This window comes from Poecilia reticulata, linkage group LG5, assembly GCF_000633615.1.
Source record: "Poecilia reticulata strain Guanapo linkage group LG5, Guppy_female_1.0+MT, whole genome shotgun sequence".
Classification (NCBI taxonomy): Eukaryota; Metazoa; Chordata; class Actinopteri; order Cyprinodontiformes; family Poeciliidae; genus Poecilia; species Poecilia reticulata.
In genome coordinates this window covers 25,155,422-25,161,607 of record NC_024335.1, presented here as the reverse complement: position 1 = coordinate 25,161,607, position 6,186 = coordinate 25,155,422, and positions in this window count along the sequence as shown.

Below are 6,186 nucleotides of genomic sequence, written 5' to 3'. Positions count from 1 at the left end.
TGCTATTGCAAATCATGTTCATTTAACTGAATTTAAAGTGCATCTGGAAATTGTTCAAAATGCTTCACTTTTCCACATTTTGTTACGTTACACCCCTATTTCAATGTGTTATGAATTAATGTTGATTTAAAAAAAAATCAAAAATAGAAATCCAAGAAATCATATTTACATATTGCAGCCTTTGGTATTAAGCTCAAAACTGAACTGGTTCCACTGATCATCCTTGAAAAGTTTCTACAACCTAAATGTAGTCCACTTGTGGTAAATTCAGTTGACTGGACTTGACTTGGAAAGGCACGCACCTGTCAATGTAAATATATCTTTACTCAATGCTGAAAAGCAGAAAAACAACTTACCGTTCCAGGTGGCAGGTTGTGCTGCCGGGATGAAGCTGTAGCATAGCAGAGAGCAAGGGGGAAGATGTGAGCAGTGTACTATATGATTGACAGCACTAAGACCCTCCTGCTGGCTATGATTGGTTGTTTCTGAGTATTTCTGCAGATAGCACTGGAAGAAGGCAGAGGAGCTTGATTAGTGACAGTTTAACAGCTGTGTAAAAAACAATGTTTTATAAATGTTTCATATGTTCTGCAGCTTTCAGATTCAGTCGGTAATGTCAGAAAATGTTGAATAAATAATGGGGTGTGAATAGTTTCTGGCTCTTGAGACTTGCTGACACGGAGCAAAATCCCCCCCACTCAGAGAAAAATGAAGCATAAATCTATTCTGTTTTACTCTTCAGAAACACATCTGTCAGCTCTGAGGTCTCCTGGGAGAAAGTCGACAGGTTCATCACCCTGAGAACCGGCTGTATGATTGAACATGCATTCACACACGAGACAGACAGTCAATACTAAAATGTAGCTTCTCAGAATCCGGCTGAATTCACTTGACTCTGAAAAGGAAGTTCATGTACTAGAAAGTTCAAATGTTCAAACATGCCCACTGCTTTTTCAGTGGTGGGCGCAATATGAATCGGAGAGTTTCAAAACCGAGAGAAACAGGTTAGATGCTGGCCCTTTGGTGGCAAGGTCAGGAAATTCCCTGTTTCCTGCTTCGAGAAGTTGCCAATCATCTATGTTCGTCACACAGAAACAAACTCTGCCCTGTCCCACGAGAGGTCAAACTGATTTTTACCGCTTTTACACAAACAGAAACACTCTTACATTTCTTAGAAACCGGCTTTTTTTTTTTCTTCTAATCCTTTCCAACCAGGTGATCTTCTCTCCAGCTTGTAAGTAAAAAAAAATAAAAACACATCATGTAATCTTCAAAACAAATGCACAGATTTCTGCCTCATTTATGAAAAAAAAAAAAAAGTCAGATTGGGAACTATACAATGATTAAAAACGAGTATATTTTTGCTGATTTATTTAAAATTTGTGGTAGAATTGTGCAGCGTGCGCATTGTTGCCATGGTTTCAGTTCTATTATGAGAGCTGTTAACCGCCTTCGCGTCACTCTCAGGGCACTGCCAGTTACTGCTGCTCTCAACTTCAACAGCCACCTAAAGTGCACTAGTTTCTGTTATCTGAGCACAAAAACCTGCAAAACTAAGTTACCATACTTGAGTATGCATCCCCTTTTTAATATAATTTAATTCAGCTCCAGAAGACAGACCTTTCTCAGGTTAGGTTTAATAATTATGCCAAACGTTTACCTGACTTTCACAGTTAAACTCAAAATATATGTAGTGTTGTGTCTATACCTGTACACAACATATTACACATTAAAGCACAGCATTTGTTTTATTTGAAGCATGAAATTATAAAGCAGCTTTTTTAAAGTTTTTAAAATGTTCCGCCTACATTCCCAACAACTCTTTGTCATTGTGTTTCTAATATAATTGTATATTCCTTATAGCCATTTTTGCATAAAAAAATGTACATATGAAAGCAGTTTTTTCTGGTTCAAATAAATCCCCGTGACGATCGTATGACTGGTCTGTTAGTCTGGCACACGCAAAATGAAAGGTGAGACACCGACTCTTGTGTCTTATCAAAGTTTCCTTTTGTTTCAGCTGCCCCTTTCTGTGCATATCAATGATGAGACAATCAACTTGTAATTTTCCCACAGACTTCTTGCTGTACCATCTGCAGAGGCTACACTTTGCTCATATCAGGAATCTAGGCTCACTATGACATCCCGTATGATCTTCTTGGTGTGAACTTGAAATCACCTCACTAGATGACATTTGCATCCAGCCTTCTTCCCACAGTTTCTCACAATATGTCTCAATGTCTCTCACAATGTCACATATAGCATAGGTGAAGAGGACCAATGTATAGAGATGTGTCTCAGTAAATTAGAAAATCTTTAAGTTCATTTATTTCAGTAACTTAGTTCCGATATTGAATCTTGAAACATATTTTCTACATAATTAATTACAGGCAAAATTATAGATTTAAATGGATTATTAATATTCATGGTTACAGCTAAAAACAAATGAATACCCCCAGACAAAAATGAGAAAATTGCATTCCCAAAAAAACAAGTTCAGAATGTATTTAACATAGGAATTATACGGCCATGGAAAGGGAAATACTGACTCGATAGTTGTCAGACAGTCGTTGACACACTCCACAAAAAGAGACAGTTATTCTTAACGAAGCTGGTAGTTCACACACTGCTGTATGTAAGCATATGAATGGAAGACTAAGTGAGAGATTCAAAAGGCATTAAGTGTTTCAAGAACTACTGCACACGATCATATCGCCATGTGATAAACCCGTCGTGAACCAGAGACAGCGTCAGCATCATCCTATCTGGGCTGAGAAGAAAACCACCTCCTGTTGTTCTGTGGTGCAGATTTTTTTTTAAAACAGAAGATAATTTTACATTTGGAAAATCGATTTATTTTTGTGTGCACTTATGTCAGCTGAACATAGACACGTGGTTCAATAAGTTGACATTTCTGTATGAAATTTCTTTTTCGTTTTTTTTTTTATCGTCAAAAGGAACTGAAAGTAAACTGTATAATGAATCAAGCTATTTTAAATCGTATACAATTAAATTTAGAAATTGATGTGCAGACATAAATAATCTTTATCAAGAATATTCAGATTTCTTAAGACCCGCCTTTTCCTTTTAACTCATGCAAAGCACTTTGAATTGCCTTGTTGCTGAAAATGTGCTATATAAATAAAATTACCTTATCTTACCTTTACCGTCTGGCAGAAAAGACTGAGGATCTTGAACTAAATGTTGACTGAAGGAGGTAATGATTTGAAAATCTGTGAGCCGAAGGAAGCAGTGAGGAAAATAACCAAAGATGAAAAAGCTAGTGGTAGATAATATGACATGAAAAAAAGACACCCTCGGTGACACATCAGCTGGAGTTTATTGGTGATCTGCCTTTGCTGTAGGAGACAAAATGAATACAATTTTCAGCACCTTGATATAAAGAAAAGGCAAACAGTTGAGTTGCATCAATTTCATGTTTTTGCATATTTAACTATTAATCATTTATATCAGCTTGTGTTTTTTTTTCTAAATTCCTGTCACTCAGTTCTTGACTCACACTAAACCGACACCAGACTCCCATATTTAGATTAAACATTTGATGAATCACAACATTTAAATTTTGTCTGAGCTGTTAGAATAAAAGTGACCCGAGAAAAGAGCCTTGTGGATCCCCAAATGTGGCATTTGTTCACTCAGATTTGTATCTGCCGATAGATAGACGGCGCGTTCAGTGTGCCAAAGAGGATCTGACACAGTCTAGCGCTGTGCGAGATTCCACCCACATGCACTCTGGTCGACTCGGGTCACAAGTTCTTCTTCCACCACTGATTTGTAGATCTCATGCCAAAACGTCACAGGCTAAGAGGAATCCATGTGAGGATTAAGGTTTTTTTTTGGTTTTTTTTAGCTGGACTTCAATTTAAAGTTTTGTGATAAAAACATAGCTGAATAAAATTCATAAAATTTTGTTGGTGTAAAATTCTGCAATTATCAATGTGTTTCTAAGGGGAACCCCTGCCTAAGTCAGCAACCATTTATAGCTGAAAAAGAAAATCTGACCACAGACCAAACACAGATCACCAAAAAAAAAACCAACAAGACAGTGAGTTAATGAATTACAATAATCATGCTTTTTAACTAAGAAGAGTTGAATTAAAGGATTTTAAACAGAACAATTATTTCTGATAAAATTATTTCTTCCCGCTCAGTGTTTTGTTTGCTTAAGTTGTCTGTCTTTCACAACAGTGGACTTGTAATGTAACAAGTCTATTTTTAAAAAGAATTGTCTGACTTGTCTCTTTTTACTTGGCTGGGTTTTAACCCTTTTCAATTTTACTTATTTCCAGCAATAGTTTTAAAATTGCACTCTCAGCAGTCATTTCCATGAAAATGAAAAACTCTAAAAGTGATTTTAAAAACTTTAGTTAATCCACGGAAAACGTCAGCCTCTTTGTTGAGATTCTTCTGCAGCGTCGCCCGGCTCCAGGCGTAGCTGCCCTCAATTCTGTCTGTGGCACCATGCATTCATTTCTCACAGTTAAACCACAAAGATGCAGCGCATTCATGCTGTGATCGTGCCAACGGTGCAGCCAATAAATGAAACAACTTGATGTGGTTTCCTAGTTCCTTACAACTTGAGCTCAAGCCTGCATGAGCGACATTCGGTCTGTGCAATCTGTAGCTAAAACCTAAGAAAGAAAAACAAGGCCAGAAAGTGGCTCGGGTGGTGGGGACCAGGGAGGTGGTCTGCCTTACTCCTCTAACTGTAAGGAAAAATATGAGTCATGCTGCACAACGCTTGGCCATGTCTGTGGTGAACTTGAGCAAGGCACAGAGTATGCTAAGAGTGACTGCTTAATACTTAAGAGTGCTGGTGTGACAAGGAGATATTTTAAAATAGATCATCTATTTCTAAGGAGGATTTTATTATTTAACACACATGCATCCTGATTTTTTATTTCAGTTTGATCTATTTGTGGCGTATACAATTTTCACACTTTGCAAGAGTTTTTTTTTTTCTATCCTGTCCATACTCAGATGTTTACTTCATTGTATTTTTTTCCTACAATGTACAGGTTTTAATGTGAAGAAAAACAACAAAAATAAAAGACTGAATGAAAGAAAAGCAAAACAATTTCCACCTTTTGATCTTGCAAATCTTATAATTGTTTTTTTAATCAATTACTGACTCTAAAGCATGTTGTGTAAATGTTAAATGAACTTAAGAATTACTTTTTTTTGTTAAAGTGTTAGCAAGTTATTCGCTATTAAAAAGTACAACCTTCTGTATTAACACAAGCCACTATGTTTTACTGAATTGATGTTAAACATGTTTACAGTATAATTTTCTGTAAGATATACCAATAAAGAGATACACACTATCCAATGTCACTGTCATTCACATGATGTAAAATTGAGTTGGTGTTGTTGTTGTTGTTGTTGTTGTTTTACAAATCTCAGTTCATACTGCTGCGATAATGGTCAAGATGCTGAGAAACAATGCATGTTCTTCTATAGTAATTGGTCACGAGTCTCATGTAATGCTCTGCTGTCCTCTAGTGGACGTGTTTAAAACTACAGTTCCGATGCATGAGGTTTGAGTTTAGGGGCGTTTCATTTGGTTCATGTAAGAATATCACATGTGGAAATATCATTCGCTGTCAGTTTGATAATGTTGAACATTAGTGTCGTCATCATGACTTTCGGTCATTCTACATTACAAATCACACATTTTACATGGTATGAACTCAGAGAGTTTTCAATAAATTCTTAAAAATCTGTTTTTGAATTTCAAAGTCTGAAATTATCACTTTTAACCTATGAATTATTATGACTGTGTCTCGAATTGAACATTTGGAACGCTATATAATAATCTTGTCTTTCTAAATTACGATTTAAATATCAGGACTTCAAATGTTAAAATCAAGACCAAGAGAATCAAACGTGTTACTTTGAGTCTATTTGATCGTGTATTACTTTGAGTCACTTTTTGCTCTTTGAGGGAAACTGTTCACACACCGATGGGGCGTTCAAACACACGCTGGTGCAGATGTGTAGGATTACTAAGACCTGTCGGGTGAACAATTAACTAACAATTAACTCACGATGACTGAGTTTGTGCGGAAAAACAAGCATTTTGCTGTTTGTTTTTCACACTGTGAACGTATCTAAGAAACAGCGCAGAAATAAAAAATAACAAAACAGTACGGTTTTAAAGATTTT